The sequence below is a fragment of the Anabrus simplex genome, chromosome 12, assembly GCF_040414725.1.
Source record: "Anabrus simplex isolate iqAnaSimp1 chromosome 12, ASM4041472v1, whole genome shotgun sequence".
Taxonomy (NCBI): Eukaryota; Metazoa; Arthropoda; class Insecta; order Orthoptera; family Tettigoniidae; genus Anabrus; species Anabrus simplex.
In genome coordinates this window covers 103,194,723-103,218,827 of record NC_090276.1, presented here as the reverse complement: position 1 = coordinate 103,218,827, position 24,105 = coordinate 103,194,723, and the positions used below count along the sequence as shown (strand labels likewise).

Genomic DNA, 24,105 nt, shown 5'->3' with positions numbered 1-24,105 from the left:
AATTTAATGTACCGTAGCCTGACATAATATCCTAATGTAATCCCTAAAATAGTCTAACCTAGGTTAACTCAACTTAATAGTGACTGAATTTCTATTTCTTATGAAATCGTGTCTACCAATGGCTTTAATTTTCTTAACCATTATTATTATTATTATATGCACGAATATTAGGACTCAGCTAAGGGCCCCGTTGTCGCCAACTCACGCTCCCTGGTTAGGAGAGCCTGACGCCCCTTTCAGTCACCTCTTATGACTGGCAGGGGATACCGTGGTTGTTGTTCTATTGCCCCCACCCACGGGAGAATCTATTTTGGGTTGTGACTACGAGGCCCTTAGCTGAGTCTTGATATTGTTTTCACTATTCTAGCCCATCCGACTTCCCCTGGTCAACACTTGTTCTTTTCCGACCTCGACGGCATTAGCGCATTCGAGGCCTGGGAAGTTTTTCATTTCCACGCACTTTGTGGCCTTCATCTTTCTTTTGCCGATACCTTCATTTTTCGAAGTTTTGGTCTCCTTCCATTTGTTTTCTTCTGATTAGTGTTTATAGAAGATGGTTGCCTATTGTACTTCCTTTTAAAACAATAATCACCACCACCACTTTGTACTATATAGCTGCATGGGTTATCAATAAACTAGTTAAGAGTAGTTAAGAACATCACTCCTGTTGTATACGTGCAGAATATTTTTGCCTTAGAACCGAAAGAAATACCACACCAATGGATAACAACAGTTACCATACATAATTTAATGCACTTAACTCAAGAGGCATTCAGTGTTTGTCAACATGCTGGGGTAACCTTTTAGAAACGCAGTAGCGGAAATTACTCTTTTAATAAAGAAAACGCTGAAGGTAATTTATTACAACCGTCGTTTAGTACTTTAAATACAGTACTTCAAGTTCAGTATTTCATGTACCGGTAATCATAATATGACACAGGTACTGTACAGATTTCTATGTTTCTGTCAATAAGATTATGTATTTGACAGATGATATTAATAAAAAACACAGTAAGACCAAGTTGTAAGGAAGTAAAAGAGAAGAACATGAGCTTTTCTGTTGATTCTTGTTTCTCAAAAAAGAAAAAAAAAAATAGAATTTCAGGCTCTGTTAATTATCTTCCTATTCAAATAGCTGTGAATGTGTTCATATCATTTAAGTGTTATACAGTTATATGTGCATGGCCAGGAGATGCCCAATTAAATTATTTATCAAATTTGATTGGCATTTTGTTTTTATTTCAATGTACGGTACCGAAATCCTCTAAATTCGAATACACTTGCCTTTGGTTACGCTCGCTTAAAGTAGCATTCGTGACTTGACCTCCCTAGTCAGACCTTGGGCGGGACAGAACAGTAAAGAGAACTCTTGCGGCACTTGGCGGAAGTATCTCGAGGACGAGTCTAATGTGCTGTATTTCCCGGCCTTGTGTATCTCGTAGGCAACGGTTAGATTAACCAGACAAATTGCTGGCTTAGTAGCGAGGGTATATTCGTATGGACACGCAGTTCTGCAAGAAAGGGAATTGTTTGGTTTCGAAGTGGTAGGTTTGTATTTTAACACCGGTACGCAGTTCGTTGTTGGGTCGCATCGCCGTTCTCCGTGTAGTTGTATTCCATAATTTTTTTGTACTTACTTATCGTTTGCTTCGTTAAGGATTTGTGGTTTGTTTAATTTTTGCACTGTGATCGTGGACTGTAAAGGTTTGAGTGGTGTCTTTAACAGTAGGAAAGATCACAATATGAAGCTGGAATTCAAGAGGAAAATCATCTTGTAATTGGGACAAATATTCTTTTATTGGAAAGGTAGTTGGGGATGGGAATAACTTACCAACGGAGTTTTTCAATAAATTTCCAATTTCTTTGCAGTAATTTAAGAGAAGTCTTGGAAAACAGATTGGGAATCTGCGACCTGGCCGACTGACCTAAATGGAGATCAGTATTGATTGATTGAACGCGCCTCTGACCACCTGCCGAGAGTTATCGCCAATCGTCTGGATTTCAGTAAGGTATTTATTATAATGCTTCCTTAGAAATAGAGTTGTGAACATGTTCTGAAATGGCCATTACTTGTCGTTAAACATACTGCTTCTCTCCATACTTTATTGGTGCTTTACATATTCAAATATGAGGGAAATTGTCATGGTACTTTCGTTAGATAAACCGAGTTCATTCTGGGTATGATTATTGGTAAGTTCCGTGATTAGTATCGAAGGTATATTCATACGGACAAACAGTACAGCAATGCGCATGTTATAAATATCCGAGATTGGCAATGACCCTTTGGTTTGTTTTCGAAGTGGCGGGTTTGCTTTTAAAATATTGGTATGCTGTTGATTGTTGGGACGCATCGCAGTGCTTACTGTAATTTCATTACTTTAATTTTATTATTTCTTTATGGATTACTTCGAGAATTGTAGTTTCTTTAATTTTTAATTGAGAACATACCCTGTAACCTGCAAAACCAAGGAGTAGAGTTGTGAACATCTTGTATTGGAAATCAACACTGGGAACACTTGTAATTATGTGAATAGCCATGTTTTGCGTTGTTATAACAGTAGTGATATACCCACCGCCGTCTCGATCCTCTTATACTGCCTGCTCTATGCCACTAGTTTAACACAAATCGCCGTAAGAGTGCAGCAGTAGACGCACAATCTTCGCTGTCAGTGTGAGTGTAGCAGTGTATTATTGGTGCATGAATGTGTGTGAAAACCTGAGTTATTTTGTACAATGAGTAAACGTGTCTGGTCACTTTCGTTCGTACAAGATATATTTTTAATAGAACTGTGAAACGAATTAATCATGTTATGTTTATAGATATTTCAAAAGTGATTTTAAGGTGCTGGTACTTGTTTCTTTCCGTTCGTGCAAGGTATATTTTTCGTAGAACTGAAACTTCACATTCTCTCCCCGAAATATTCAGCTGTTGTATACCATGTTGCCAATCTCGGCAAGGTGGTTCGCAGCCAGAGAATATACGACTCCATGAAATACCGTCTAGAAGAGAATTGAGGGAAAAGCGGCTGTCGGCTTTATCTAGGCTAGGACCTAATGAAGGAAGTAATTGGATATTCTCAGATTACTCTCGCATCTGTGCCTTTACACCTTATTTCAGAATTTGATGGAGCCTCTGCGGCTCAGGCGGTAGACGCCGGCCTCTCACCGCTGGGTTCTGTGGTTCAAATCCCGGTCACTCCATGTGAGATTTGTGCTGGACAAAGCAGAGGCGGGACAGGTTTTTCTACGGATACTCCGATTTTCCCTGTCATATTTAACTCCAGGAACACACTCGAATATCATTTCATTTCATCCGTCATTCATTAATCATTGCCCCGGAGGGGTACGACAGGCTTCGCCAGCCGACACAATTCTTATCCTCCCTTCTAGATGGGGGCTTCATTCATTCCATTCCTGGCCCGGTCGAATGACTGCAAAAAAGGCTGCGGATTTTTTTTCCAGAAGGTGATTAAAGCCGTGGAGAATAGTGGATTCCTTGTGATAAAAATTGTGACGGACAATCACAAAACGCCTTCATGTTTAGACATTTTGGACAACCTCAGATGTCCAGACGATAATATTCCAATCAAACTAGAAACCGGAAATCAAATCCTAACTTGCGGGTACTAGGTTCGTGTTGTTGAAGACAGGATGGAGTGTGACATTTGTGTCAGCAACATCTCACTGCCTAGAGCATCGACACCTCTAAATGGAACTGATTATACATCAGGACAGAGGAGGAGTTCGATACCCAAAACCTAGTTTTGTTGCTCTGGTGAAGCATCTCCAGGAGTTCGTTTAAACTGATGTGCCCTATTGTCGAAGTCCTTCAAGTGTATGAGCGTAATACGAGGACTTGCGACGTCTTCCCTTTCAGAATACCGGGCTAGTTGGCCGTGTGGTTAGGAGCACGCAGCTATGAGCTTGCATCCGGGAGATAGTGGGTTCGAACCCCACGGTCGGGAGCCCTGGCAAATTCTGGGCTGTACCTTAATTAAGGCCACGGCCGTTTCCTTCCCATTCCTAGGCCTTTCCTATCCCATCATCGCCATAAGACCCATCTGTATTGGTGCGACGTAAAACAAATATCTAAAAAAACTTTCAGAATGTGTTTTGTTACAGTGTGAGGTCAAAGAACATCGGCAAAATGTTAGTGATATTATCCTAACCAAGTTCGTAAGACCTCTATTATTTGATATTGCGTTGGCAAGAACACAAAAAGTACGGAACCACTCCAAGCCTTCGTCCAGGAAAATCTTTAAATTTTGCATGAAGATGCCAACTGCGACTTCGTGCAGGTAATATTGCCGATATTTAATATTACTGATGTAATTTACGAGCTTCAGTGAACATATGACCATACTGCATAGTGTCTTGTAGGCTGTCGTCATTAGAATAAGTTTAGACCATTGTGCATCTATGTCTGCCATCTAGCGGAGAAATTTTGTCGCAGCGTAGTCGCAAAAAGGCTCGCATAGAGCAGGCAGTATAGGAGGATCGAGACGGCGGTGGATATACCAAACGTTACCGGAAACGCTTGGCTGTTACTAAATTTACTTCGAAAGAGTCCAATATAAATCATTCGTCATCGGTATACGATTTTGAAACAACTTTTTTCTAATGACGGTGAAAATAAAAAAAATATCCCTAGGTACTCTACTGCACAAATTTTAGAAATGTTATGCTCATTTCAATCCAGGATCTATATTTACACCTACTATAGTAGTTTAATATGTTTTGTTCATGAAAGAGAGGAGTTGAAGAAAATTTATATTGCCTTCATTCAGTGGCAGTTCTAAAATGGACTAGCATATTTTGGCAGCCCTACTTTCACTCATAATTCACACAAATTACCAAGTGCTGATATTGGAGCTCAGTTGTTTAAACAGAGAAACATGGGAAGCCTCTCCAGTCATTTGGGCTTTATTTAGTTCGTAAACTAAAAGTTAAAACATTAATTGTTAAGCAATGGTTAATGAATAAGATTTAATGTAATTTAATATTTAATTTCAGTACTGTTCATAGTTCAAAATCTTTAATTTCCAAATCTCTTTACCGATTGCTTTGAAACATGTTTTGAGAGTACGTGCGGGTTTTGATGTATATTGTTTGTATTGTCTCAGTGGGGACACGTTATTTAAGGCTCTCTCCACCACATTTTTGGCCTGGATAACCTGGCATTGAAATCTGTTTCGCTTGGCATTTAATTCCTTCTTGCCTCTAATTTTATTTCCTGTGCGACTTATGTTGCTTATCTTAATTGCATCTTCTCTGCCCACGGATTAATATTCCATCATTTATATACGATGTGTTTCACTACTATTTCCTGTTATCTTCTTGTGTGTTGTCGGACCTGCCGTAGAGCGAGTCTCTGTATTGGGCCCGTTCGCTTTCCCACTATCTTTTGCTATACATCGCCTTGGTGGCGTGTGATTGTCACCCACCATGAGTGTTGGAAGTTTCATGTGGTGGCTTCTCGGAAGAGCGTGGATTTATCTCAACATGCCAGGATAGCATGTAATGGATCAGGGCTAATGCCCTGAAGTGTTTTTTAATCTTATATTCTTACCTGGAGTGGACATCCGCTGCCTATTCTGCCTAATTTTATCGCTATGGATTTGTAAGTAACTAACATCCAAACTGACGCCCAGCGTTAGCTCCTGACCCAGGATTATATGTAAGTTATCTTCAAGATTTTGTAATTTTCCTTCCCTCCTGGAGCTGGATAGCCTCGACTTGGAACCTATTTAAATTAGTGGTTACATGCTGTCGGAGAAATACCAATTTGATGGCTTTTCTCTTCTAATGAACTTTAAAATTTTGTAACATGTTTGGTATTCGGCTTACTGACTGCGCTGTTTAAACCTACTATGGGAGGAAGGAAACCTTTTCAGTGAGATGTTCTTGGCACTAAAAAATATTTCTGTAATGGATCAAAAGGGGGTTGAATATTGTGAAAATTGAGGATTGAGATCGCGAGATTATCTCCGAGGATCGGAATCTACTTCTTTCTTTAAATTCTTCTGTTCTGTCTTTCTTTTCTTAAAGTAATACTTCTTTTATGCTTCAGTAAGGCTTACTCTTGTTGACATCTCCATGACAGCTGTCGCCCATGGGAACTATTGTTTTGGATTTTAAAAAAAGGTTATGATTGAGATTTTAATTAATTTGTGGTGAGCATGCCATTAAGTGGGGAGCTGTTAGTTCTAACGTCTTCACCTTAATTGATTTATGATTTGAAAGTGGGAGTTTTTCCTGGTGGTTTGAGCTGCTTTGCTCTTACATGCTGAATTGATTTTATGTGTGCACGATCTTTTAAGATTAGAGCTCCTTGCTCTGATAATTAATGATTGATCTCTAATTTTTGGTGGTGCGTTCTCATCCATAGTGCTATCTTGTTCTTCCAATTGAGCGTGGTGAATTTTTGGGGTCGTGTAGAGACCTGTTTTATGTCTACCTACCTTTGTGAGCGCTTTCAGTTTAGGATATACTTTCAATGGACATTAACTTTCTGTTGTGCCTATTGTGATCCGGTTCATGGGAGGATCCCATGGCCTCATTTTAGCATTTCTTCACCTAATGTACAAAATAATTCCTGGAGAAAGGATGCATTTTGTTATTAGTATGCAAGTAAATTTTTGAAAGATTAAGGTACTTGCTTTGAGCCCTTCAGGCAGGCAGTAAAGTTAGTCCATGGTCATTTTCTTTGACAACTAATTATCTTGTAATTTAATCTTGCTTTAAGTCTACCTATTCATTAATTTTATCTGGTGTGGTTTAATTTAGAGGGTTTCCCTCAATTCTAGGTAAACAATTTGTCCTCAATTCAGAATTTATTTAATTAATCAATTATCATATTAGTTAGTTGTCTCTTTTTTTGCTAGTTTTTTTACGTCGCACCGAGTCAGATAGGTCTTATGGCGACGATGGGACAGGGGAAGGCTGGGAGTGGGCAGGAAGCGACCGTGGCCTTAATTAAGGTACAGCCCCAACATTTGCCTGGTGTGAAAATGGGAAAGCAAGGAAAACCATTTTCAGGGCTGCCGACAGTGGGGTTCGAACCTACTATCTCCCGAATACTGGATACTGGCTGCATTTAAGTTAGTTGTCTCAGTTCGTTATTTACTTAGTTAATTTATCATTTTAATTAGTTCATTTGATTATGCTTGTGAAGGTGCACTAATGGATTTGATGTTCTTTTTTCCTATAGTATGTAACTTTCTCTCAAGACAGTAAATAAATTATTTAGTTTTTCCTGAAAACCCGCAGTGTTTTTCTGTCATGATTTCTGTTATTTCCTACTGTGCAAATCTTTTGGTGCGATCTGAGTTGCCTCTGGTTTATGTCCAGTTACTGAACTATTTGGTGAGTATTTGCTGTTTTCCTATTTTTAAGATATTTTATGAATATTTGCTCTCTCTTGTTCATTGTTTACTTGTACGAGTATTTGCCAGTACAGCTGATATAGTGTGTTTTTTTCATGTTCTGGGACAATTGCCAAAGAGACGTACATTCATATGTCATATATGACAAAGTGGGAGTTATCCTTGTAACTAATGGCATTTTACCTAAGATTTTCTATCTTCATTTTTTTGGAATTTAAGCTTAGGCTATTTCTTAGAGATGGATATTTAATGTAAATTACACTTATGTAATTGCTTGAGGAAGAGTGATGCAGATGAATTTATTAACTAACATTTATTAAACACAATATTACAGAAATTTTTTATCATCTGCGTAAAATGTCAGAGCGTTTGTCCTTGCTGTGCAATCGAGTAGACAATACTGTTCACAGCGTTGTCCACCTACAGTGTAGGAACATCGAGGTGACGCCTGGTAAAATCCTCGTTGGATGCAGATTCTGAAATGAAATTAATACGCTGCCATTCTCGTATAGACATGTCCCGGTGGGAAGTTAGGGGCCCTCCATTCATTTGTTCCCTCAGCCGGTGTGTGATAGAAGCTTTGGTCTATTGTGTTGGCTTTTTCTTCCCTTTCCCTTATAAGGGTTTTTTATGCTGGTGTTTGCGGCAGATTGTTCTTTGTTGCTACCTCCCTGACGAAGAAGTCTGTGTCTGCTAGTAGATAAATGAGTCTGGTCCTTGTTGTTTGGGATAATCGAAAGGCTGTCTGTAGATAGGTTGATTTCACGGCCTCCAGCCTTCTTAGATTAGTGGGAGTAAGGTGGATTTAAATTTTGGTGGTTGCGTAATAGACTATAGGGGCAATATTAATGTAAAAAAGTTATAGAGCTGTGTCAAGTGATAGCTTTTCCGTGTTCTTTATGTCAAAGGTGGCTCTAGTTGCTGCGGTGCATCTTTCTCCTGTCTGGTTCGTAAATGCTTTCCCTGTGACTTGAAGGGTTAGTCTTAGGTATTTGTAAGAGTTTGCCAACTCTATCTTGTTGTTTCAACAGTGGTAGTTGTCTAGTTTGGAGATACTGCCTCCTCTCCTGAATTTCATGATTTTTTTTGTTGTTGTTTATTACTAATTCATTTTCCTGTGACCACTTACAGTCATTCCTACACTTAGTCATTCCTACGTGCAGGGCAGATCTGCTTTTCGAAAGAAGAACCTATCGTCTGCATAAAGGGTCATTGATACTTCATCTGATACAACTTCTCTGACTACGTCATGAGTTAGGATATTAAATAACATCAGGCTAAGAGAGTCTCCTTGGAGAATCCCATTTGTTTGTAGTATGGGATTAAATTCTCTTACTCTATCGGTGATTGATAGCAGATTGAACGCTAGTATACTCTTGATTGGTTGCAGGAGCGTGTTTCATAGTCCTAGAATGGCAGTGTTTCCTTATGAGGATGTTCTGATTCACACTATTGAAGGGTTTGGTGAAGTCTACAAAAGCGGCATATAAATGTCCTCCTCTTGTACTGGTGGCGTCCCATATGTTTGCAAGTATTTTCTCAATGGCCTGGAGTGTGGATTTGCTGGGTATGAAACCGAACTGTTCCTCTAGCATATGTGCTATGGCTAATGGTAGGAGGTGTGTTGATATAACCTTTGAGAGAATTTGGAAGGGAATGCATTCAAGCGCAATTCCTTGGTAAGAATCTGGATAATCTTTTGGTCCTTTTCCCTTGTACAGAATTTGGACAATTTATTTTCTCCACTTTTCAGGGATATTTCCTTGTTTGATGCATTCGTTAAACAGAGCTGTCCAGAGCTCGATAGTGAATAGTAGCGATTCCTTTAGGACTTCATTGGTCAGGTTGTCAGGACTAGCTGCTCTTCGCAATTTCCCTTGCTGGAATGCCACCCAGACATCTTCTGTTGTGACTACTGTGATACTATCTTCTGTTGTGAATTTGTTTTGCACTTCAGGTATCTGTGATTTATTATAGATCCTTGAGAAGTGTTGTTCTTATATCTCCATTGGCACTTGGGAGATTATGTTACATCATCGAGGTTCCAGTATTATATAAGGAGTATTTTCCGCTTCCATTATGATTTTGAGCTCTTTCTTTCTGGCATACTGAAGACTCTTTTCTTTCACTAGGATCCTATATCTTCTTCTCTCCTCTGTGAATTCTGTCAGTGCTTCGGTTATTTGTGTGTCTGTCCATTTGTGCAGTTTATCTGGTGTCGATCTTCTTAGGGTGTAGCATTCTTCATCATACCAAGGTTTGCTTATTCCCTATGGCAATTTCTCTCTGGTTGTTCTAATGATGGATTCCTCGAGCATCTCTAATGCTCTGTCTATATTTCTAGTCTGAATGAGTGCTATGATTGTGACTCTGTCCAGATTTTCATCGAGCGCCTTCGTATTAATTTGACGAGGTGTCCATCTTTGGACTACTCTTTTGGATTCTATTAAGTCTGTGAAGAAGTTGATCTGGATCGTTATGTGCTTCCGTAAGGACATCCATAGTTGTTTCTGATTTGTTGGCTTTCGTTTTTTTTCCTCTATAAAATATTAATTCTATCATACTGGAACCGTTGTGAGCAATGTAAGTTGATAGTACCTTCTTGCTGGCTAGAGAGAATCCTTCTTCCTCCAGCATTTCGAAGACCGCGAGAGCTTTCCTGTCAGGTTTGCCTTTGCGACAGTTAAAGTCACTGACTAATATTAGGGGGATGGATGTATCAACCTTGCGGAAGGCGTGTAAGATATTCTCTGACGGCTTTGGTTGTAGCTGTGAGTTTCATCTATATACCGATGACTGCTAATCGTTTGAATATAACGATCACAGTGTTCTCTTCGATATGTTTGCTGATTAGTTGGCCAAGGGATGGTATAAAAGCATGACACTCCACCAGCGGCTCTCCCCTCGTGCCCTGCCTCTGCTTATGCATGCACAGAGTAATAACCGTTTATGTCCACTGATTGCAGAAGGAAAGTTTCTATGGCTGTTAATAGGTCATGGTCCATTGAAAAGAATTCCTATCTTAGTCCTTCAACATTCCAGAGAAGTAGTTTCAACTCGGAGTTCACGAAACTGAAAGGGCCGAAATGTTACATCCTTTGGCCAGAAGTCACCTTTGGACTGGTATTCGAAATTAAGAACTAGGATATGAGTGATGCAACTATTGACAGTAATATTAAGTCAAGAATGGGTGGTATGATGAAATATCAAAGCGTGTTCTAATAGAGTTTCAAATGTAATTGGCGTAGATTATCAGGTCAAGTAGATTTAAGTATTTTATTCCAGCAAATTCCGTATCATAGATCGAATCAAGAACTTCGAGTATGAGAGATATTGGAGAACTGAATTCATAAATGCTTGATGATGAATTTAGTTAACCTCTGTACTGGTATCGAAGTTAGGATATGATTGCTACAGCTGTTGACAGTGATATTAAGTCATAATGTAGGAATTTCAAAATACGTTAACACAGAGTATCTATACAAAAAAAGTTGTAATTTCTTTTCTTTTGCCAATTTTTCAGATATCTATCCGTTTTAGGTCAACTCAACACCATATCAGTGGTTTTTATCTTTTGTGTCTGTCTGTGCAGCCATTATGGCAAAGCAGCTTAATAGATCTCGACCAAACTTCATATTTAGTGTATACTCATACAGGAACAGGTTTAGGTATGCTGAATAGACTGGGAGTTTATAGGAAACCAGAAAGAGCTCTTTTGTTTCAATTTTCTCCTTTACAATTGATTTTCTGTAAAATCCGTTGACTATATGTGAAACTCCCCTGTCCTTTAAGCAGTTTTTTTTATGTACATAATTTCGCTTACCCTTCAAATGACTGAGAAAATTACTATTTTATGCGGCATTCGTACTCCGCATTGAGTGACCGACACCCACGCAGATCGACAACTAGCCTACCAGTTACCATGACAATGTCCTGTCTGCTTGCCAGCAGGGAAGTAACGTAATGACAATTTCATCATTATTCCTGTATACTTGTGTTTGTTCGTTGCATAGAGATGTCAGGCTGCCATTCTTCAGGATTTTTATGGATTACAGTTGGAGGTTACAATCTTTTTCAAATAGCACTAAGGGTGGCTGTTAAAATTTCAACAGTACGGTGAAGTGTAGTCCATTGTTTCATACCATAATATGTTTTATGGCATTTGCTATAATTTTTACTGTATTTCTCTTCTATATCCATATTTGCTTTAATTTCTGGCCCGTGCCTTGACTCTTTATGCTTATGTAATAGAACCATAAGTCATCTTCTTATCTGTGTATCTAAGAATCTCTAGGCCTAAATTTCTTATCTGTGTCCGCTTAAATCCGTAACTCATATCATCCCAATTTAGTGAGGGACATTTCATTTTCCAATACATTCTCTTGGCATTTACATATTTGTCGTACCCCTCTGTCCTCAGTTATAATCCTATTTTGAATTAACATCAACTTTCTTAACTGTATTATTCTCTTCCTTAATTTCTCCGTATGTATGCGAGTGTTAATCCGGGAACCTGGGCACTTTCGTTTGACGAATCATGCCAGAATTTTCAAATATATATTATTTAGCCCTGAAAAATATCGAATCATGCAGACAGTTTTAATGATGGTGCAGACATTCATTTCAGAGTAATTGCTGGCTAAAACAGATGATGCAATCGCCACCCAATTTGGATCGATCTACAGCTTTGATCCTATAACTTTTTGTCATCTCAATCACTTACAGGTTGCTGCATTTTTATATTACAACCAAATTTGATCGTGACTGGCATTAGGAAAAAGGGGCCTGTCTTTAAAAAGATAACTCCCTATCTTGATAGTGAATGGCAGTAGTAAATGTAGCCCACTGATATCATCAAAACTCCCCAATACACGTCTTACATCGGAAGCAATGTATGGAGTCTTCCCCGTGATGTTTCTTAAGTAATGCTAAAGGAGATACGATTTAATGTAATCTTACTGCATGTACAGTAATTTATGTTGAAATGTGTGTACAAGTTGGAATGCCGTAACAAAGAACGGGTACATTTGCTAATTTTTTAAAATATTGGATATTTAGTTCAGTGGGCTATAATTTTTTCAGATTCTGACAGTTAAAAAGTTAATTTAGTTTCATAAATATTGTAAAATTAATTCTTATGTTATGTATGTATGTATGTATGTATGTATGTATGTATGTATGTATTGTACCAGGAAAAGTTGTGGGCAAAGGGCATGAGTAGGACCTCAGGGAGTGGAACTGGGTTTTGGAGCCGATACAGAGAAGGATAGTCTCGCAGAGCGAATAATAGATGGTAAATAATTTTTTCTTAAAATAATTTATTAATTTTTCACCCTGCGGTATGATTATTGACTCAAATTTTGCATAGAAATTAAATGTCGAAAATAATCTCGTTAAAAAAATGGCATAAATATCATTGGTTTCAAAGTCTTTCATATGTGGGAATTTCCACCTAAAGTCTTTTTAAACCTAAGCACACTTTTATAATTGTAAATGGATATGAGAAATTATCAAAGTTTTCAGTTCTCAATTCGTCAATCTCGATATATAGCACACTTGAAAGCCTACAGTCTTTCTACGAGAAATTAAACTGAAATTAAATTTATCACTTTTGAGAAATTATGAAAATTGTTCACACGCGACACTGAAGTTTCACTGTTCAAAATAAATGAAAAAGTTTAGTCAGTTTGTTACTCACTTATGACAAGAACTGTTGCTACCAAATGTCGAAAGATGGACGTCTGGAATGTTCCATGTAGAATCAGGATTGGCGATGTTGACGTTCCCAATGAGGTGATGACAGCTAGAGCTGGATCACGTTGAGTTGTAGCTTGTTCGGGTGATTTTCGCACACGAAAATTTACTTAGTGTGAGTAGTTTATCACTGACACTGTTGAACACTATTTATGGCGTATGAAGAATCACAGTCCTTTCTGTACGAAATGCTATTTACAGTCGTTATTGAAACGTTCATAATCACACAGTTCACATAAAAAAAGAAAGTAAGTCGATAAGCACAGTCTTTGAACACAGTCTGAAATTGCTAGGGATTATTTTCTGCTAATCCTGTTACTATAATGTTATATTAACACAGAAAAGTTCTCACTTTTTCATTCAAATTACTACTGTGAGTCTTATGTTGATGTGACGTGAATATGAGTTCTGGTAATTCTAAGTATTGTGCTCAGTAGAAGTTCAATGTTACTTGAAGTTACCTAAGTCCACACGTAATGAAATAGTTAATATTTGTACTCCAATAAGTTCACTCGCGTTACAGTCTTAAATGTCTTTAGGATTATATTGTAATCGCGACGCGGTATACTAACTGCAGTGCGACGTCCTTTAATAATTCTATCGGTGATAGAATTTCGCGTTCCGGAGATACGACGGAAAGTACTTCTACCGTGACTGCGCGAACATACTGTACGCGGGCCGGTCTCTTCGCTATCTCACTCACACAGCTGTTTGCTTGTCCTTGTACTACTTTGCGGGCTGTCTGGCCTTGACATATATAGATACCAGCGCAGGGAGGGGTGGCGGCTCTCTCGGCCATGTGACCGTGATTACGTAATTCCGTTGAGACTTTAAATTATTATAACTCAACAACCGTTTGATGAATTAATTTGAAATTTACAGGGATTAACTTTTATTATGTTTGCTATAATTCAGCGTTTGTCCCGTTGAAATTGGTTAAGGCGTTAAAAAGCTGTTAAAAGAAAATTTCTTTCGAGAAATATCTCTAGGGGAGGTGAGCTTCAAGCGACAGGTGACGTCACTTGACTCCGCCTAGCGCACTCGTAGGGTCTGGCACATACTGGAACATTCTTTACATGGATGTTCGTACGTCGGTCGGATCTTTAATGCTGGAAATAACATTTCTTTCAATTAACATGGACCAGGACCTAGGCCTTCCTGGTACATCTTCCCCTTGGTTGGACGAAAAGAAAATACGCAGGATTTTCTTTTCCAGGCTTTACTCTTCCTGTGGTACATATTGTTTTAAATTGGCTGAGTTGTAAATACCCTCGAAAGTGCCGTCCAATTCTAATACTGCCGTTAGGCTTACGTACTATGGCCAATGGATTCAAGTACTTAGTTACGCAAGGCGAAATTATCCCATCATCTGTCATTTTATGAATTAGGTTACGAACTTCTTCTCGATATTTCTCGGGTACGGGATATGGTTTCTTCTGATAAGGAGACAAGTCATTTACATCAAGATGATATTCGTAGTCAGCTATCTCTCCAGGCTTGTCATCGAATACACATGCAAATTTCTGTAGAACGTCATTTTTAGCCTCCTCCAATTTTAATTTAATTTCCGGGTCTTCAACCACACTGGCTATTGACATTATATAATCCGGACCTATAATGGAGTTCTCATTGAATAGGGACTCGGCGTCGTCCTCACTTTGGTCACCCTTTCTACTTTCTGCTACGGCTGGCGCAACCTCGCTTACAGCGGGCTTAATAATGTCACCACCGGCTTCTTCAAAACGGGCTCCCTTCTCTTGAACTTCCAGGTCACCTCGTCCTACCAGCTGTAGTTCTACGGAATTATTCTGTAATCTTACGAGGTTGGCATCATAGTCAATGGTTCCTTTGTATTTGATCATAAAATCTGATCCAAGTATTAAGTTGAAGTTAAGACGTGATACTACCAAAAATATGTGTTCGAACATCTGACTGTTAATTTCAAACTCTAAAAATGCCTGGGATTTGCATTTAACAATCTTATCAGAAACTATCCCTCTTACTTTAATCTGAGCTGCAGGTAATAACAAAACATTGTTCTGATCTTTCAGCGAGTCTACAAGCTTATCAGAAATTAAAGAAGCTTGCGCTCCAGAATCGATGAGCGTAATCACCTGTAGGTTGCCTGTGCGTACTGTTATGACAGGTAATGAACGTGTAATAATTGGCCTTAGTGTTTGTGCGTCTTCGAATAGTAATTCGGAATCGTCAATATGCCAGTAATTGATAACAGCAGTACAATAATTTGACGTTTCGACCTCATCGTGTTCGGTAGTCAATCTCCCTATTGCGAGATCGGCGTTTTTTTTATAGCGCCTGTTGGGTCAGGATCAGGTGATCTTTGTTCTCTTGGTCCGAATTGACGTTGATATTCCAGGGATGTCGCTCCAGGTTCATCAGGATTACGGTTTCTCTCCCTGATGTATTCCCGTGTGTCCTTCCATCTACTTTCGAGTTCTCGCCGTCTGGCCTCACGATTTCCTTCAGGAGTGCTTTCGCGCTGTCTCCATGAATTCCTAGGTTGGTAAGGGTGTCTGTCCTGATTCCTCTGACGTCTAAAATTCCGGAATCTGGTTGGGTTAGTAGGGCTTAATCTGCCTTCTTCGCGTGTCCTGGGTTCCTCTCTCTCTCCGGAGGTTTTATTTCTGCAGAATTCGTATTTATTTCTCGACTCCTGTTAGTTTTCGGACTAGATTGGATATTAGCCGTATCTTACCTACGCAAAGTAGCGTCAGAATGCTCCAATGTTTTAATGTTGGCAGCGACTAGTATCTCTTGAACATGAGGCGGATATTGAAGTGTCAGGATCTGAATAAGTTCAATATCTGGCAAAGGTGGATCTAAAAACTGGAGTTTCTTTAATTGCATTAGACAGTAATCTGAATATCGGGAAGTATTGACTGAAGTATTGTATTTGCTAGAGTAGAGTTGCATCTTGACAAGGTGCTGTCTTTCTGAATCCCAAAAGCGTTTAAGAAGTGCCTGTTTAAAGTCATCATAGTTTTTAAAGTTGCTCTTAAAAGCTATGAACCATGATAAGGCTCGTCCTTCTAGAAGTTTGGATACTACTCTAAGTTTCCTATCGTCCTCTACCCTATTCTCTTCCAAGTAATCGTCGACATTTAACAAAAATTCTCGAGCAGTGTACTCATCACGTCCTGAAAATTTGACTGGTTTGTCATCTGGTACTTTAATAAGGGTAGTTGTATTGTGTATTTCCTTCGACGAACCAGGAATTGTGACGTCAGTTGTATGTTCTTTAAGTTTAATTTGATTCATTTCTTCGGACAAATTTTTAATTTTAGAATTAATTGAGGTGTCTAAACTTTTTATTTCATTTCTCAAGTCAGTTTTAATGACTTGTACGTCTTTACAGAAAGCAGCTATCTGGGTATGCGTGCTATCTAGCTGTCCTGTAATACGCTTGTCGAGTTCTCCTTGCGTGCTCTTAATTAATCCTATCTTGCTTCGTAATTTACCCACGTCGCTCTTTAATGCATCTCGCAAGGTTTCCTGCACCTGAGCTAACTTTGCTTGAGTTTGTGAGATGTTACCATGGGATTCTTGAAATTCAGTCCGTAAATCTTTAAGTTCAGTGGAAAATGCTTGAACGGAAGGAAGAACATTTCTAAGATCTTTGTCTAAAGACTTGACGACCTCTGTCTTTATTTCTTCCTTAATAGACTCTAAATTTTCAACAAACTGATCCCGCATGTTTTTCAATGTAGCTTCGACTTGTGCACTAGAATCAGTAAGTTTCTTTTCGAGGCGAGTTCCAGCTTCACGGAATCGTTGCTCGATAAGGGCACTAGATTCAGTGAGTCTTTTGTTAATGACTTTATCCGCTTCAGCAAACTTAGTATCCAAGGTCTTGTCAACCTTACTATTTGACTCAGTTAACTGCGCTTGAAGTTGAGTATTTTGTGCCTGCATTTGTTGTTGAAGTTGAGCCTGTAATTGGGAATTAGACTCTACCATTTGAGCCTGCAATTGGTTATTAGACTCTACCATTTGCGTATTAATTCGATCAATCTTGGCATTCTGATCGTTAATGCTAAGCCTGAGAGCTTCGATTGCTGCAAGTAAGTTATCCATGTTTCCGAAATATTCGAATAAGTCAAATACAACAAGTTCTTTGCAGTCAAATCCTGTGCTCAAAATATAATGACTTGAATCGAACCCTGAATGTTGCGATTATTGCAAGTGCATCATTTATTATTATAGTACGGCTTCAAAATTGAGTCCTTGAAGTTGCGACGTCATCTATTATTATAGTACGCTCCAAAATCGTGCCCTTGAAGTTGCGGCGCCATCTATTATTATAGTACGGCTCCAAAATCGGGCCCCACGTTGGGCGCCATCTATTATTATACTATCCTCTCTGTACCAGGAAAAGTTGTGGGCAAAGGGCATGAGTAGGACCTCAGGGAGTGGAACTGGGTTTTGGAGCCGATACAGAGAAGGATAGTCTCGCAGAGCGAATAATAGATGGTAAATAATTTTTTCTTAAAACAATTTATTAATTTTTCACCCTGCGGTATGATTATTGACTCAAATTTTGCATAGAAATTAAATGTCGAAAATAATCTCCTTAAAAAAATGGCATAAATATCATTGGTTTCAAAGTCTTTCATATGTGGGAATTTCCACCTAAAGTCTTTTTAAACCTAAGCACACTTTTATAATTGTAAATGGATATGAGAAATTATCAAAGTTTTCAGTTCTCAATTCGTCAATCTCGATATATAGCACACTTGAAAGCCTACAGTCTTTCTACGAGAAATTAAACTGAAATTAAATTTATCACTTTTGAGAAATTATGAAAATTGTTCACACGCGACACTGAAGTTTCACTGTTCAAAATAAATGAAAAAGTTTAGTCAGCTTGTTACTCACTTATGACAAGAACTGTTGCTACCAAATGTCGAAAGATGGACGTCTGGAATGTTCCATGTAGAATCAGGATTGGCGATGTTGACGTTCCCAATGAGGTGATGACAGCTAGAGCTGGATCACGTTGAGTTGTAGCTTGTTCGGGTGATTTTCGCACACGAAAATTTACTTAGTGTGAGTAGTTTATCACTGACACTGTTGAACACTATTTATGGCGTATGAAGAATCACAGTCCTTTCTGTACGAAATGCTATTTACAGTCGTTATTGAAACGTTCATAATCACACAGTTCACATAAAAAAAAGAAAGTAAGTCGATAAGCACAGTCTTTGAACACAGTCTGAAATTGCTAGGGATTATTTTCTGCTAATCCTGTTACTATAATGTTATATTAACACAGAAAAGTTCTCACTTTTTCATTCAAATTACTACTGTGAGTCTTATGTTGATGTGACGTGAATATGAGTTCTGGTAATTCTAAGTATTGTGCTCAGTAGAAGTTCAATGTTACTTGAAGTTACCTAAGTCCACACGTAATGAAATAGTTAATATTTGTACTCCAATAAGTTCACTCGCGTTACAGTCTTAAATGTCTTTAGGATTATATTGTAATCGCGACGCGGTATACTAACTGCAGTGCGACGTCCTTTAATAATTCTATCGGTGATAGAATTTCGCGTTCCGGAGATACGACGGAAAGTACTTCTACCGTGACTGCGCGAACATACTGTACGCGGGCCGGTCTCTTCGCTATCTCACTCACACAGCTGTTTGCTTGTCCTTGTACTACTTTGCGGGCTGTCTGGCCTTGACATATATAGATACCAGCGCAGGGAGGGGTGGCGGCTCTCTCGGCCATGTGACCGTGATTACGTAATTCCGTTGAGACTTTAAATTATTATAACTCAACAACCGTTTGATGAATTAATTTGAAATTTACAGGGATTAACTTTTATGATGTTTGCTATAATTCAGCGTTTGTCCCGTTGAAATTGGTTAAGGCGTTAAAAAGCTGTTAAAAGAAAATTTCTTTCGAGAAATATCTCTAGGGGAGGTGAGCTTCAAGCGACAGGTGACGTCACTTGACTCCGCCTAGCGCACTCGTAGGGTCTGGCACATACTGGAACATTCTTTACATGGATGTTCGTACGTCGGTCGGATCTTTAATGCTGGAAATAACATTTCTTTCAATTAACATGGACTAGGACCTAGGCCTTCCTGGTACATCATGTATGTATGTATGTATGTATGTATGTATGTATGTATGTTGGGTATTCAGGCCAAAGGCTGGTTTGATCCTCTACAGCTCCACCAACAGGTGTCATAGATAGCCTTGGTGTCACTGAAGAGGCATACTAGGGAAATGAGGAGTGAGGTAGTTTCCCGTTGCTTTCCTCACTGAGCTGGAAGTTGGTATTACATATCAGTCTGCCAAGCCCACTGAAATGCATGCAACAACCGACCCTATGAGCATTATTTTCGCACCATTCATAACAGGGACTGGCTGCATAAGGAACGGTATTACTAGAATCGCTCATACCTCAGTCACTTTCATACTGTCAAAGACTGAGACAGGTCAATGAAAGTAACAAATTTATTCTAGCCCATGGCAGGAGACATAGTGCACTGTAAACACTACATTCTGCCAGCAAAGGCATTGTTATGTTATGTTATGTTATATTGTTTGTTGTATTTCGTGAGAATGTGTTTCCGCTGGCTTTGTCTGTTATACTGGTCTGTATTGTTTTTTCACTCTCAGTGTGAACAGTGTATTTCTTAAAACTAGTGAAACATTAGATTATTCTGTGTAGCACGATTCATTGTCAAATTAAAAGAAGGAAATGTTTTATTCCTTATTAAAATATTCCTTGTCGATCACTCTCGCAGGAAAATAATGAAATTGTTGTGGAGCAGCACATTTTTTATCAAATTAAGTGAAACCAAAGAAATTTTGCTCTACAAATGCGGGTAACAATTTGGTGTCATAGTAATCAATTTATATTTGTCTGATGGGGTTTTCTTTCACCTATCTAATGGGAGTATTATATTGAACAAAAGATCTTATTAAAAGGAACACCGTGAGTCTTCGCTACCTTTGATTAGTAACCCGACATGACAAATACCATGGTTCTACTTTACTCACGGCATGTACCATTCTGTGGGGCCTTAGACGTGGATTTTGCACTCCTTTAGACATCAAGCATCATTGTGCTTTATAGATGGTCCCTTGGTCGGTTATACTATTATTTACGATCCTTTTTTGAGTTTGATCCACTGTTTTTTGTTTGTTTGTTTGTTTGGTTGTTTTTTGTTTATTGTTGGGTTTATGTCCATCCAATGATTCTTCATGATATTTTTATTTTATTTTGTTCTGTGGATGAATTTGACCCTTTTGTTATTTCATTTCGTACCATTAGGGGCAAACTGCTGAAACCAGGCGACATAATAGGTGACGGCATTGGAGGTTGGGAAAGTTCAAACACTGCATTACACTTAAAGAACGGTGATGTTGTCTACTTAGATGACCAGACACTCTTTCCGATGGGGCAGATATTTGTTGAGTAGCCACAGATTTCCTGCTCTAAATAGCCTTGCTGGAGTCCTCTTTCTCAGCTATGTTCACTGTTTCAACCGGGTCAGTTTTAGCAGTAGCGGTTCCCGGTAACATTTGACTAACTCTATTCGACATATCAGACGGGTGTTCAGATAACTTGCTTCCTTAGCATGATCATCCTTCGTTTCAGAAACAGTAGGTCCCTAGCCCTATTCTAGAAATGAAACAATCTAGCTTGAACTCTTTTAAATTGATTAGCCGAAGGATCACCTACTTCAGAAAAACTAACTACAGAAGCTAGCTCGGTAGTATTATCCGTGATAATGGATAGAGCCACATCAATTTCTTTCTCCCTCAAATACCGGGATACAGATAGGAAATTCTAAAGATACGTTAAGTTTGGCAATATCTGCCACAACCGTGTCTCCCGATTGGACCTTCCTAATTAGAAGTTCATAAATCAATTTCTCCTTGCGCACGTATCCGGGTGCAACGACTACAAGAGGACCAGACAGGTTGATAGAAACTTTTGAAAATTTCCAGCACTGGGCGAATTGGCCATGCAGTTAGGGGCGCGCAACTGTGAACTTGCATCCGAACCACATTGTCGGCAGCCCCGAAGATGGTTTTACGTGGTTTCCAATTTTCACAGCAGGCAAATGCTGGGGATGTTCCTTAATTATGGCCATGGCCGCTTCTTCCCTCTCCCAGGCCTTTCCTATGCCATCGTCGCTGTAAGACTTACCTATGTCGGTGGGACATAAAACAAATATCAATAAATAGATAATAAATTTCCAGCAGCTGAGAAAATGTTTAGAGTTTGATGTAGATTTCTATCTCACTCGTTAAAAGGGGCTTTATCTCGACCCATTCAACCACGCTCTGCTAGCACTTGTTACGGTGGTTTTGTTATCACAGAGGTGAAAGAAGGTGCGGGCATGAATGGGTCTATCTGCTACAGTCAGAAGATTAATTAAAAGCTTTTAAAATCAAAGTTATATTTATCTTGGCCTTCTTTAGTTTTCGAATGCCAATTGTTAACAAAACCAGTCACTCAGCGACAGTACAAGATTTCAGATACGGAATTAGTTCGTGATTTTAGTTACAAGTTTGGAGATATCAGAAAAATTCACAAGTTATCAATCTGAGTTTAAAGCTCCCAACTTTTACAAATGTTACTTGAGCATTATTGCTCCGAACACTCAAGAGTCAAGGATACAGGTCTCCCAATTTCATTTACAGAGTATATCTACAAGAATAGAAAGAGCATCTCTGCTCTATGAGCTCCGGACCTAATACCATTACTGCCTTATCGAGGCAACCTTCAACAACCAGAGTATCTTTGCTGACGAAAATTTACCTTTCAGGTCTCTCAAGGTACAACCTACATTCTACAATACAAACAGAATTCACTGCCTTAAACTGTCACGGTCTAACCACTTAACAGAAATAACTAAGTTTTACAGGAGTATCGAATACTCATTCTACCGGGCCTTGGTGGAAAGAAAAAAACACAGGTTAAAGTTACTGGCCCAAAAATCAAAATAATGCTGAGGCAGACACTTGCAGTCCTTGAAACTTATACTTAGAATTCAAAAATTCTACTTGGTCTTCTAGCCTGATGTTACAGAGGCTAATCCCATTCTACTGAAGTGAGTAGCTGGAGAAAGTTTAAGTTACAAATCTACAGACAGAAAACGATTACAAAACATAGCCACCTCAAAACAATTTGATGAAGAATTCGAGAGGATGTCACACTCTCTATTCCCAAATTTAAGCTAAGTGAGTTTAGGTTTAACATAAAGAAATAAATTAACTGGATTAAAGCCACTATATATTAATATATTATATATTTAATAATAAAGCCAAGCTTTCAGCAAAATTGCGTTGGCCTTCATCAGGGCATGTGAAGTATTGCCTCCAACAGTGAGCAAAGAAATTCTCCGAAGGAATGTGGAAGTCATGCCCGTACTATTCACAGCCTACCCCACTAACTGGACTCAGGATCATCGCGCTGTGCTGTGGTGGTTGGGAGGGAAGTTACTGATTCACCGCCCTCAGTCGACAGCTTGAGTGTGTCCCGCTGTGCCATGATAGTGTTATGCATGTATTTCTGCAGTACAGGTCTCCATGTATTTGATAACTTGAAGCCGTCTTCCCTGTTGATGTTATTTGGGCGCAGCTCTATCTCTATGGCGTCCCTCACAAGATGAGCATAGAAGTCTTTTACAGACGCGATGACCTTCGCCTGCTCAAAGAGGATTTTATGGTCTGTACTGTAGAAATGTTCTGCTATGGCAGACTGGCTTATAGCGTTCTCCGTGGAGGATGACAGAGTGACATTCTTTACCGACCTGATGTGCTCCTTCACCCTGGTGCTAACAAGCCTTTTTGTCATGCCGACATATGAACAACCACAACCACATGGAATTTCATATACGTCCGGTGTTTCCAGATGTGGTTTTTCTTTGACTGGTCGAAACAGGGATTTGAGCTTCCAGTCTGCGGTGAAAACTGGAATTATATTGTACTTCTTAAGAATGTGCCCTATTCTGTTAGTTATACTTGCCACGTATGGAAGGAATACTTTTTTCTTTTTGCTGTAGTCCTGGTTGGTACTATCCAAGTTAGGCTCCTTAATCTTCACAGCTCGTGTTATGTTTCCTGATGTATAGCCGTTTTTCTTCTTGGATGTTGTCAGTTCTCTCAATGCACTCGGGCGGTTATCATCGTCTGCAACATTATTCACCCTAGTATATATAGGAGAGGTGCTTTTTGGGAGGGGTGGTGATGTGAAGACTTATGAAGGTATCTTTCAGAATGTGTAGGTTTCTTGAACATTGCATGGCCTAGTGTAGCATCGTTCTTCTTGTATACTAACACATCAAGAAAAGGTAATTTACCTTCATTTTCTACTTCCATTGTGAACTTGATCTTACTGTTAATGGAATTTAGGTGCTCTCAAAATTCATCTGTTTCCCCTCCATGTGGCCAGACCGAAAATGTGTCATCCACGCAACGATAGAAGCACTTAGGTTTCAATGACGCTGTTGTTAATGCAGCAGACTCAAAGTGCTCTATAAAAATATTAGCAGGCCACTGGTGACAAAGGTGAACCCATTGCTGTTCCTTCTGTCTGTTCGTAATAATCCCCTTTGTAGTAGAAGTAAGTGGATTTTAAACAAACTGCTGCCAGATTGGTCAAGTCCTCAGACTTCTTCTGCAGGTATATTAGTGAAAAGTGACGTAACATCAAAGCTTACCAGGATGTCACCTTCGTCCACCCGTAGTTCACGTTACTTCTGCGAGAAATGTTTCGTATCTTTAATGTGATGTTCTGTCTTCCCTGTTTCTGGCTGTAGCAGTGATGAAATATAGCGGGTTAACTCATGGGTCTCAGAGCCAATGGCACTCACGATTGGTCTCAGTGGCACGTTATCCTTGTGTACTTTTGGGAGGCCATAAATGACTGGAGGTACTGGGTCTGAATTTAGTAAGGACTTCTGCAAGTGTTCTGGA

The 24,105-nt window shown here is 39.1% G+C and overlaps 1 protein-coding gene across 4 annotated transcripts in view; it reads left to right on the top strand.

Annotated features, from left to right (window-relative positions):
* Positions 1 to 1,489: 1,489 nt before the first annotated feature.
* The window catches only part of LOC136884100 (gastrula zinc finger protein XlCGF57.1), a 122,463-nt gene continuing 99,847 nt past the window's right edge, over positions 1,490 to 24,105 (top strand). Inside the window, exons 1-2 of one of the 4 annotated variants that reach the window (XM_067156134.2) lie at positions 1,490 to 1,544; positions 1,870 to 2,009. The gene's annotated coding sequence lies outside the window, so the exon portion shown is untranslated. Of the gene's footprint in view, positions 2,010 to 24,105 lie in introns of all 4 variants that reach the window. The other 3 variants (XM_067156133.2, XM_068229833.1, XM_067156132.2) reach the window with 3 other exon arrangements.